The sequence below is a fragment of the Globicephala melas genome, chromosome 3 (genome assembly GCF_963455315.2).
Source record: "Globicephala melas chromosome 3, mGloMel1.2, whole genome shotgun sequence".
Taxonomy (NCBI): Eukaryota; Metazoa; Chordata; class Mammalia; order Artiodactyla; family Delphinidae; genus Globicephala; species Globicephala melas.
This window is the reverse complement of record NC_083316.1, coordinates 52,600,578-52,613,312: the sequence shown is the minus strand read 5'-3', so window position 1 is coordinate 52,613,312 and position 12,735 is coordinate 52,600,578.

Below are 12,735 nucleotides of genomic sequence, written 5' to 3'. Positions count from 1 at the left end.
ATTTCATCCAGCTGACCTTTTAAAGTCACGTGGATAAAACATCTGTAAGATAACTGGATTTTTTAATGGATTAATTGAACCGAGAAAATGTTTTGTGGCTTTGGGGAAATTTCACCTAAATAATGAAAAGCAAAGGAGTCATATTCTGTTTGACCTTTTGGGGGGAATAATTTATATTACATAATTAGAATAACAATGTCCATCTGGCAGTGGACCCATTCCTATGGGCTCATACATACAGCAGACACAGCTCCACCTAATTAGTCAAGTGTTTTCAGTGAGATTACAGTAAGATTTACTTAAATTACTCAATGTCCTGACTCCCAGTGATTCACTGCTCTCTGCCACATAAAAACCAAAAGCTTATAAAAACCCTAAACAAACTGATCATTTTTTTTTAGAACAGAGAATGAAGGTATTGAGAATTCTCATCATGTTCCAAACTCGTTATCTTCTTGGATTCAGGCAAGAAAGGTCTTTTTTGACTAATGTTTTAGAGCAAGTAAAAACTAAGATGAAGTGAAGTTGGAGGACTGTCATGCATCCATAAGCTCTTTTTCCAGAAAACTAATCACCAAATGATCAAGGCAGTGGTTCTCCAAGTGTGTTCTCAGCATCAGCATCACCTGGGAACTTGTCAGAAATGCAAATTCTTGGGTCCCACCCAAGACCTACTAAATCAGAAACTTTGTAGGTGGAGCCCAGCAGTCGGTGTTTAATAAGCCTTCCAGGTGATTCTGATACACACTGCGGTCTGACAACCTGTGGGTTAAAAGAATGATCATGGGCTTCCCTGGTGGTGCAGTGGTTGGGAGTCCGCCTGCCAATGCAGGGGACACGGGTTCGTGCCTCGGTCCGGGAAGATCCCACATGCCGCGGAGTGGCTGGGCCCGTGAGCCATGGCCGCTGAGCCTGCGCGTCCGGAGCCTGTGCTCCGCAGCGGGAGAGGCCACAGCAGTGAGAGGCCCGCGTACCGCAAAAAAAAAAAAAAAAAAAAGAATGATCATTCCCAGCTGAGCTGAAGCTGGGTTTCAGCGTCTGGCTCCTTGTGTAATCGGTGATCCTTATGGGTCTCTCTCCATGAACTGGGATGCACAGGAGTTTCAGGTTTTCTAGATGAAGGAAAGGGACATGGAAGATGGGAGTACAGCAAGATGTCTGGACATTAAACATTATAGTGTATATTAAGTCTACTTAATTTTAAAATTGTTTACTGATTTAAAATCTACTCATTTTAAAAAACAGAATTTTACACATAACAGAATCCATAATTATTTGTTGATTATCTAATTCAGCTTAGTCCTTCTGCCTAATGAAGTGGTTTTGATCCCCAAAGGAGTGGGGAGGGCCAGAAACTGAAAGATTGATGCTCATTGAAACAAATAAAAGAACAAAAGCAAAACCCATTAATGGGACTCAGAGCATAAGCGACTTGCTTCGGGGCCCAGGAAGAAAAGACGAGGTCAGCCCTGGACCACTTTGGAGCCTGGGCCCTTTGGGGGCTTGGAGCAGCTCCAAGGAAAAGCCAGCTGTTCCTAGTTCTAGAGTGTTCTCTTACAAGACAGCAGCAGTAGAAACAACGGTAAGAACACCAGAGAAACCTAGAGAGGGGCTGAAGTACTACAGCTGCTGTGATCTGAATATCAATATGACCATATCTCTTTATCCACAGGTTGGTAAGGCCTGGCACAGTCAAATTACAAATATAATATAAAACAACACTAAACTCAACTGGGAGAAGTGAAAAAGCATGTTACCCAAGTTCCCTTCTGGGTGTTACAGAGATGGTAATTTGAAGCTCTGGCAAACATGGTCTAGGTGCTTTCAGATTCAAAGCAGTACAGTCATGTCAGGCTCAATAGCTAGCTATCTGCTGATGTCAATAGTTTGGGAATTATGCACCCCTCAAAACATCAATCCTTATAAAGTTTTTTATATGGAGTAAGCTGTAGTAGCTTCTATATATATGGTCAGTAGAACAGAGAATATTGAAGCCATGAGGCTTCAGGTCTATCTTGAACCAGGGGTCAACACACACTTATCGCTTTTATAATGTGTGTCATTCATTCATTCTAGAAATATTTGTTGAGTGCCTCTTATGTGTCAGGAATGGTGCTGGACTCTGTGAGCCATTGGAATCAGATAGACTGTGGTCAGGTGCTCTAGAGCTGCTCTCTTCAATACAGTAGCCACTAGTCACATCACATGTGACTACTGCGATTCAATTCCTTTGTCACCTTTGCCACATTTCAAGTATCAATACTTAACAGCCACGTGTGCCTAGTGGCTGACATCTGGGAGAGCACATATGCAAGACAGAAGGTAACAGAGAGGAGTTTCCCATTGTCTGTCTTCCCAATTCCTAGTGCTGGGCTTTTCCTTGCCCACTTCCATCTCCTCCAGGGTCTCAAAGCCCTCCTCCATTTTTCCAGGCTGATGTTGTCATGAGCATCCTGGACCAGGGCATTGGCAGAAGGTGTCTATGGGAAATATTTTGACTAAGTCTCAGAAAAATCTCGAGGCAGATGCAGGCCTCCATTGGCTAAGCGGACCATAGGCAGTATGCCACATTCTCTTTCCAATTCCATCGTTATGGCATAAACCCTGGGTATGGTATAAAGCCCTCAGACTTCCCCATTTGATTCTCAAAAACTCTGTTTTGAAAGGTAAGGAAAAAAAGAAATCTGAAACATTAACAGTTTCCTGCTTTTCTCTTACTCCCGTTTTTTTTTTCCCAAGGCAGTGTAGATGCCTCTGCTTGAGAGGCAGAAAGTCACTTGCAAGGACAAGAGGAAAACAACAGCATGAAGATTAATATTTCAAGATACCTTGCAACATCAAAATAGTAGAAAACATGATTCTTGCCTCCAAGCTGCCTATATGACTGAGGAAACATGAAAAATGGGGAAATTCATGAAAAGTTAATAACTGTAAAGAGTAAAGGAACAATATTAAACAGAAAGGAAAGAGATGTCACCCAGATCTACATGATTCATAGCTCAGGGCTGGTACAGACCCTAAGTGTGGATTTTCACCAAAAGGTGAGGTCTGAGCTGCACAGATTTAGATGAAGAGAGGGGAGAAGAGGCAGAATTTCAGGTGGGGCCACACTATAAGCAGATGTGTGAATGTGCGGTGCAAGTGTTGTTTAAGGTACAAGGAAGGTAGGAGTTTGTCATGCGGGGCGAGGGGAACTAAGACTCCAAGAGTAGGCTGAGGAAATACCATGGAAGACCTTGACTGTCAGGCTGAAGGATTTGGTCCTTATCCCATAGCGGGATGGGGATGTCATTGACGATTTGAATAGGGAAGTGATGTAGTTAAAGCAGCATTGTGTTGATGAATCCAACATTGAACCCTAGCAATGATATTTTGATCTACTGAAGCCGAGGCAGTCTGGAGAGCAGAGGGTGGTCAGGAGGCTACTGCAGAGGTGTAGGCATGAAATGCCACGGGCGTGGAACAGGTGGGTAGCAGTGGAATGACAAGGGTGCAAGGAGTGAGCAGCATGTTGAAGGAAAATCAACAGGGCTTTGATTTTTGGAGCTGAGGGAGAGAAAGAAATCAAATATACTATTAACTTGGGCAAATTACTTAGCATCTATAAATAGCGATAATGGCTATGTTTTACAGGTTTGCCATGTGAATTAATAAAAAGACCTTTGTAAAATATAAGAAGTCTCTGGCATACAAATGCAATTGAGATCCACTGTTTGGAACTCAGATGGCCCAGAGCTGTCCTCCCCATTCCAGCAGTCAGGGCCCCAGGCAAGCACATCTTGCTTCAAGGGCAAGACCAATGTGCCCTCTTTTCTTATGGCCCTGGAGTCATTGAGCCTGCGTGCAGGCCCACATTCTGAACACTCCTGCTCACACAGGGTTTACATCCTCTTAGTCCAACACTCAGTGATGGTCTCAGGCCAGAACTCACCGGCATATGATAGAAGTTGTCAGAATATACTGGGTCCCTCTGCTCTATTTCCAAGCACATGCCAGGTTCCAGGTCCCTCTTAAAGATTTCTTTTTTTTTTTTTTTTTTTTTGGGCGGTACGCGGGCCTCTCACTGCTGTGGCCTCTCTCTCCCGTTGCGGAGCACAGGCTCCGGACGCGCAGGCTCAGCAGCCATGGCTCACGGGCCCAGCCGCTCCGCGGCATGTGGGATCTTCCCGGACCGGGGCACGAACCCGTGTCCCCTGCATCGGCAGGCGGACTCTCAACCACTGCGCCACCAGGGAAGCCCTCTCTTAAAGATTTCTGAGGCCCCTCCCCTAACAAATAAAAGATACAGCTCAAAACCTGATGTGCTTTTGTCTTTTATTGTCTCAGACATTTAGTTCCCTCCTGTAAGCCACCTCACCACCTGCTTTCCCTTGGTTTCTAATCATTCCTAAGAAAATGGTGCTTATATTTCCACATAGTCCAGAGAACCTTGGTCAACACACAATATTGCTGCATATGCCTTAGATTTACGATGAAAACTAGAAAAGGGTGCTGTTATGTTAGCTATCATTTTTAAAAAGTAAAGAAAATAAGAAAAAAATGAGTAGGAAATTATTTTCTTCTATTTATGTTGAATATTAGTACTTGAGGAAAGCTGGTTAAATTAGTGAACAATAAAGGGGCAGATAGATATTTTTGTAAGAAGTTTTTAACATCTTTATTGGAGTCTAATTGCTTTACAGTGGTGTGTTAGTTTCTGCTTTATAACAAAGTGAATCAGCTATACATATACATATATCCCCATATCTCTTCCCTCTTGCATCTCCCTCCCACCCTCCCTATCCCACCCCTCTAGGTGGTCACAAAGCACAGAGCTGATCTCCCTGTGCTATGTGGCTGCTTCCCACTAGCCATCTGTTTTACATTTGGTAGTGTATATATGTCCATGCCACTCTCTCACTTCGTCCCAGCTTACCCTTCCCCCTCCCCGTGTCCTCAAGTCCATTCTCTGTCTGCATCTTTATTCCTGTCCTGTAAGAATTTTAAAGGAAATCTTCTGAGCACTTTCAAGTGGTCTAGAAATTGAAGGTCCCGAGTCTTTATTATGTTTAATGTAAAATCCCTGACCATCATTTTTACTTCAAACAGGTATATATCAGCAATCTGTGAGGATATAGATATATGTGTGTGTGTGTGTGTGTGTGTGTGTGTGCGCGCGCGCGCGCATGCACACAGGTGTACACACACACATATGAGTGTATATACCCATAAAAGGAACACGGGAAGGGAAAGAGAGGATAATATATCAGAAGAAAGATTTTCCTGCGGTACCTCTAAATAAGGGCAAAGGGGGAAAGAAGTTAAAAAAAGAGCATGTGTGTATAGAAAAAGGAATGAATTGATCTGTGAAAAAGCAAGAGCGGGAAAAAGAGAAGAAGATAAAGACATAAGTCCGGCACCAGGAGGTCTTTGGTGGTGGTCTAGTGAATGAGACCCAGATGCAGAGGCAGTGCAGCTGTACGGTGCCAAGAGGAAAATCAGTGTCTGCCTAATCATAGGAACGTTCAAGGTCTGAGGTGGTAACTTGGAGAGTGTCTCCTTTCTGGAAACTGAATAGAAGTAGCACAAATCGAAAGTTGGATTATAAATAATTGGCCCTCTCTTCCGAAGGACACCGTGCCTCTTCCTGCTTTGGTTAGACAGGAAGTACCACTGAGGCACTAACTAGAGCACCACTGCCAGATTTCCTTATTGCCCTGCCCCCAAAATATTCCAATCTGCTGTCCTCTAATTTCAGAACACTGTTCTAAGTGATGGTTTGCTAAACTTACCCATACACATCTGAATGGGAATATTAATGAGTTAATCTGCAGTAGCGCTTATGATTTGCTAGATGATTCTAGATTTTCTAGATGATTTTAGATGGTTTTCTAGAAATATCTATTTAGGCTCCAAAGATGTTGGAGTTGACAAGTTGACAGGTCTGTAGGAAAGACAAGTTTGGATAGGGGAGTTTCTATTGGCACAACTTGTTAGGTCACAACATGTAGAACTTTGATTCAGCCCGAACAGGGGAGGCAGGGCTTTCTTCCATAGGTCATTGCCAAGGGGCAGGGCCAAAAAACAGAGAGAGGTCCCGTGAGCTGGGGCTATTCTGCCCTTTTACAATTAATTCTCAGAGGATCCAATCAAGACTGCTGGCAGCCCTTGGGCGACGGAGGGCAACTATCCCAGTGAGTCTGGAACTGAGCAGCTCCAGGGACATGGAACTCTCAGTATCAAAGCCAGGAGAATTCTAGGCAAACTCACTCTGTTGGTCACTCTAATATTCCTTCTCACCTAGGCCAGGGCTTGACTTGAGTGAGGAATACCAGAAAAGAAGAGCAATCTTCATCTGCACCTCAGCTAGCTCTTTAGTAAAGACGTGGCAGAGCTCAATATATATCCTATCAAGTCTTTACTATTTCCCAATGTCTTCCCCACCTCCATCCCCACTCCCCAGACATTTGCTGTTCTGTAGTAACAGCAAAAGCTGTTCTGTAGTAACAGCAAAAGCTGTTGTTTGGTAGCGTCAGTGCAAGTTAAAAGGGCAAGTCTGAAATTATAGAAGGTCACAAAGCATCCCATGCAATAGTCTGAGTTTATAAAGCCCAAGGCTGGCCCTGGAAAAAGTTACAATGTTCCGATTTTAGGTGTCTCAAGTCCATTACTATCTTCTCTCAAGCAGGACTGGAGAGCTTCATGCCCTTTCTTCCTCGTAGTAAAACCTGTGCCCAGGGAACTATCTAATACCAGCAATTTACTCATTAGTGTGAATGAAGTCGTATCTCTCCCAGGCTGAATTAAATTGTGAAGTCTTATCTTTAGTTATATTCTTTCATTCCTTCTCCTAAGAAATATTCACTGAGAGCCTTCCATGACTAAGCTGGAATACCGTAAGCGAAAGCAACGCAGAGTCTGCTCCCAGGGAACGTAGAAATTTAGCCTCCATTAATTGCAGGCATCAGCTTGCCAGCAAGAAAGGAGCAGTTTAGGGCAGGGATGGATTTCCTAAATGCCCCTGAAATGGGAGCTCTCAGGCTGGCACTGAGAGAGGTTGTTGTGTCAGGGTGAGAGGGTTACGAACCCATTGGAGGAATTAATATGGATATTAAAGCTTAAAATCTCAGAGTCTTGTCTTACTTCTCTCTGTATTATATTTGTTTTGAATTGAAAGATGATGTGAAGAGCAAAGGGGAGGGAGATTGGAGAAGTGGTCCCACCAAAGTCTAGACAAGGAAGAAAATTTTAAAAAGGAGAAAATTTTAAATAGAGAAACATAAACTCTTGATTGTGGTCCAAAAAGTCATTTGATTTCAGAATTATCGTAAAATCTCCCCCAAAGAAACCATTTGACATGCAATGATAGAACCACCTCAAGGTCTGAGACAAAGAGTGGGTGAGTAAATATGGTATATCTTACTGTGGAACTTAATGCAGCTATTTTAAAGTATAATTATAAAAAATAATACAGTAGCTTGGGAAAATGTTAATATGTTAGCCTTCAAAGTCAGGATATGAAAAATTGTCTAAGCTATGCTGAAAACTATATAAAATTTGTATAAGCCTATGAGCAAGGACTAGAGAGGAACTTAGACAATTAAAAATTGCTGATGTGGGCCTAGTAAGATTCTAAGTCACTTATTTCATTTTTAGCAGGCTTTTCATGATATTATCTGTACAACAAATATTATAATGAATCAATTGGGCAGGTAAGGATGGGGGAAAACAAAGGCTGGTTTGCAAAGCATCTGGTGATTGGACTGACTGCCAACTCAGAATAAACCAAATGACAGTATTATGAGATTACTTCTTTAAAAAACGGATGAAATCAGACTTCGTTAATGGAAATATAATGCAGATCCAACAGAAAATATAAGCTTCAGCATTCTGTGCACTAATACAACCACATCTGGAATATTCTGTTTAGCTCTGGTGACTTATTTTAGGGGAGACGCTGATAAATTAGAGTACCGTAAAAGAAGACAACTGGGCTTCCCTGGTGGCGCAGTGGTTGAGAGTCCGCCTGCTTAATGCAGGGGACACAGGTTCAAGCCCTGGTCCGGGAAGATCCCACATGCCGCGGAGCAACTGGGCCCGTGAGCCACAACTACTGAGCCTGCGCGTCTGGAGCCTGTGCTCTGCAACAAGAGAGGCCGCGATAGTGAGAGGCCCGCGCACCGCGATGAAGAGTGGCCCCCGCTTGCCACAACTAGAGAAAGCCCTCACACAGAAATGAAGACGCAACACAGCAAAAATTAATTAACTCCTACCCGCAACATCTTAAAAAAAAAAAGAAGACAACCAGAAGATCTGGAAAGACCCAAAAAGAATAGTAAGGGACAAATGGCTTCAGAAACTTTGGGATTCTAACTTGGAAAAGAAAAAACTCAGAGCAGGTACATCTGTTGGATTGTTATTGTGAAAATTGTATCAGGTTTTTGTAAGTGTAGAGGGTAGAATTAGAATCAAAAGATAGAACCTTTAGGGAAGCAGTTTCCTGGCTAAAAATAAAGAGGAACTTCCCAATAAGAAGTAGCCAACATTGCAATGAGCTGTTTCAAAAGTGACCTTCCCAGTGTGGAAAGTGTTTAAGTAAAGACAAAGTGCTGACATTTGTTGGGAGGTTGTTCTAGATGGTACCTGAAGACCCACTGAATCCTTATATGGTATGTGTCTGTCAAATTTGAGAATGAGAGAAATTCGATTATGTTTCTACAATTCTTTAGGTATAGACATGAGACAGGTCAAGTTTTCCCTTCCATATCCTCATTCAATTTAGAGACATAAAATGTAATTAGACTGAAGCCAGATGAGAAGAAACAGATTGTTGTCAGTTCCCACTGGATTGTGTGGGTGTCTCCTCTGATTTTATTTTAAAATTCCATTGCTCAATATCCATGTGATTACATCTCAGCCTAATTACTTTTGGCCACATTGTAATTACATTCTTGATATTTAGTCTAATCACTGAGGAAAGAGTTAAAAGAAATAACTTTTATGAAGCATCCTCTATGTGCCAGGCACCATATTATGTATATTACATATGTAATTTAACCTAGTCCTCCAACCACATGAGGGAAGAATTATCATCCCCATTTTATAGTTAAGCAAACGCACCTAAGTTCCCATAGCAAGTGCCAGAGCTGAACTTCAAACCTTGAGTCCAGTTTATTCCAAAGATCTGTTGCCTATGCTACTGCTTCAGCTTTCCCCAAGTCAAACCACTGTGAGGCTGAAATTCATCCAGAAACAACTACAGCCCTATCTCTGGGTAAGTCTCTGCCTATGTGTTTTTTTTTTTTAATTTGTTTATTTATATATATTTTTGGCCACTCCATGAGGCATGTGGGATCTTAGTTCCCCTACCAGAGGTTGAATTCATGCGCCCTGCAGTGGAAGCTTGGAGTCCTAGCCACTAGACAGCCAGGGAATTCCCTGCCTATGTGTTTTATTTGTTTTGTCTTTGGAAACTGAGCTCATTCCCACAAAAGGACCTAAAGCTGCTTGTTCTTTGAATGAGAATGTTCAAGCCAGTAACTTGCTTCTGGGGTTACTGGCTTCAGAGCTGTAGTAAAATAATAAAAATAATAATAATAATACCCCCAAAGAAGTCCATGTGGCATGTAAAAGGGACTTTTCAGATGTGATTAAAAGTTTTGAGATGGATTATCCTGGATTGTCCTAGTAGGTCCAATATAATCACAAAGGTCCTTATAAGAAGAAGGAAAGAGGGTCAGAGAAGGACAAGTGATGATGGAAGCAGAGGAGGGGGGAGGGAGGGAGACAGGGGGAGGTAAGGAGAGGGAGGGAGGGAGATTTGAAGATGTACTACTGGCCTTGAAGGGACCATGAGACAAGGAACGTTGGTGGCCTCTAGAAGCTGGAAAAGTCAAAGTTACAGATTCTCCAGAAGAACTCAGCCCTGCTGATACCTTGATTTTTAGGACTGATTTACTTCCAGAAATAAGATAATAAATTTGCGTTGTTTTAAGCCACTGGATTTGTGGTAATTTGTTACAGCAGCACAGGAAACCTCGGCCTTACATATTCTGTTTGAATAAAGAGAAATTACCATATTGAAGAACATCTTGACAACTGTGGAGAGGCTGGGAACCTCTGTCTCTTCTCTTTTCAGTTCTGTTTGCTGATGAGAGAACTAGGTTGGCTGTGAAGGTCCCTGGCAGGCCTAAGACCCAGGTGGGAGAAAAGGGAAAGGGGGAAAGAAAGGGAGAGAGGGAGAAGGCCAGGAGGAAGGTGGGATCAAGAGAAAAGGAAGGATAAAAGAGTAAGGGTAGAGGAGAAAGAAAGAACAACGTACAGGTGGTAAGGAGCAGTACCTCATCACTAACTTTTGTCCCACTAAGAATGATGTATTTCTAAGTAGTCTATTCCCGAGTGAACTTACAATGTCAAAGTTAATACTTCTGTAATATAGGTACTGTATTAATACAAAGAGCATCAACTTGCTTCAAACTGTTGGAAGGGTTTTAATTTGTTTCTAAACTGCTTGGATTCACTCCAGCATTACTCTGTCCACACACACACAACCAAGGAGGAGGGGCAGTCAGAAAGCCATGCTACAGGCAGGGATCACCGCGAGCTCTGAGTAGAGAAGGCATGCGTTACCCCTAGTTTCGAGCCCACGCGGGCAAAGTGCACTGCAGTCCAGCCCTGCTCCGAATCAAGAGGCAGCACTCAAGCTCTCAGCCCGGTAGCAAGTCCCTGATTCTAACCCTTCTCAGCTTTTCAAAAGACAGCCGCAAAGTGCAGTCCCTGAAGCACCCCCTCCCCTCCCTCCTCTGCCAGGGTGATGATTTGCATTCTCACAGGGCTGTAGGCAATCCTAATTCTACTGAAGCAGATGGATTTGTCCTTAGGTGCTCTGTAATATTAGGAACTTTTGTCTTCCTATAAGGTTTGCCTCATTTATCTCAACCAAGCCATAACCTGACTTGAGATGATATAACCAGAATCCGTACAAAATGCTGCACTTGATTCTACATGATCGCTGACTGTAAAAATAGCTAAGGAACTTCTGGGATTCCAAGGAACTTTGGAAGCTTACTAGCTGTGGGGTCCCGGTAGATTTATGTTTAAGTAAATACTGCTTCAAGAGTATTTAGCATACTGCATTGACAAAAATCAGCTCAGACATTATTTCACTGTGTGACTTTGAGTAAATTACTTCATCTCTTTGTACCCCTGTTTCCTCATCTAGGGTTCAGCTTGTGCTGGGATTCTGTGAGTCTAAGGAAATGCAAAGTGCTTTGTTCCTATTTGCATTTCAGTGACACTCTCCCTGGACCCTGTATTAGATGGTACATTTTTCTAAGTTGTTTGGTATGAAACGCTCTCTTCAATGCCAGGAAATACATCTTCTCTCAATATGAAATTCAGCTGTTCCTCTGCTCGCCATCTATTCTCCATTTAAAATGCTCTCATCATCTCTGTAAATCCAAAAGTCATCATTTGTGATCGTTTGCTTGGTCACTTTGAATGCAGGAAAAAAAAGATTCAGAGCAGAGTAACTGGAGAGCCAGCCCCCAACAATCAATAATAACAAAAATATATAACCATGCCTTTACTGAGCTCCTCCCATAAATATTAGTTCTTTCCTTCAATGAATACTTATTGAGGGCCTCCTATGTGCCAGGCACTTGGGATGCAGCAATGAACAACACAGAAAAAGTTCCTGCCTTTCAGGAAGCTACATTCTAGTGGGGGAAAACACACACTAAGCAATAAGCACAAATCAGAAAAATAATGCTGGGTGAAAGGATAGAGAGGGATGAGGTAGGCAGAGGTGGGCGGGCGTTGCACTGTGCTAGGCAGGTGTAATGGCAGGAATCATAAAATATCACCCACGCGATGAAAACTTTACAATTTGGATAAAGGGATCGAACACCACAGGTTGACATTTAGGGGACCAAACAAGATAGTTTACGTATTTTGAGCTAAATTCAAAAAGCTTTTGGGATACGCTGAGGAATTAAAGAAATTGGGAGGGAAGAGAAAGACATAGAACTCCCCCCAGAAGGTCCCTTGGATCCACTGCATGGATCAGAAACAGGGGGTGTGCTGAATTAGTAGAGCTACTCCCCTGCTGGTTCCCAGGTGCAGGAGCCCCGCCATGGACTCAGGAGCCCACGTCCCTTTCTCAACTGGGACCCACACCTCAGAGTCACGTTCCTAAAAGAAAAGGCTGATTTCTGCTGTCCCTTCCCTAGCACACCTGACCTCATCTCTCCCAAAGGACCACAAGGGAGGATTGATGAGGTAATGTCTCCAAATGTGTGAGTTAGTGCTCTGCTGACTCTCTCAGTAAAATGCAAATTATAACCAGGTGAAGTCACACAGTCTAAAATGGAAATCCTGAAGTTCAAATATTCTAAACATAACACCGAATAATCTCTCCCTAATCAGACAGTTGAGAGTACATAAGATGTGGCAGGTTTTCTTGTCTTTCCTTACCATTTAGAACCCTCTAACCTTTGGCAGTAGTGTGTGGGTTTTGGGATGCAATGTGGAAAAACTACAACTGACTTTTTGTGAGCCATGGAACGGCGTTCCAAAGTAAATCAGGACACACATATCAGGCATGTTCATTTCCTTGGCTCTGTGTTTGGCCAGATGATGTCAATACTTAGTTTGCCATAACTCTAGTTCCAGCTGGCAAGCTGTGTCTGCACAGGTTATAGGATTTTAAGGACTGAAAGTTGCAGCGTGACCCAGAAGATGAAGTACAGGACGGTG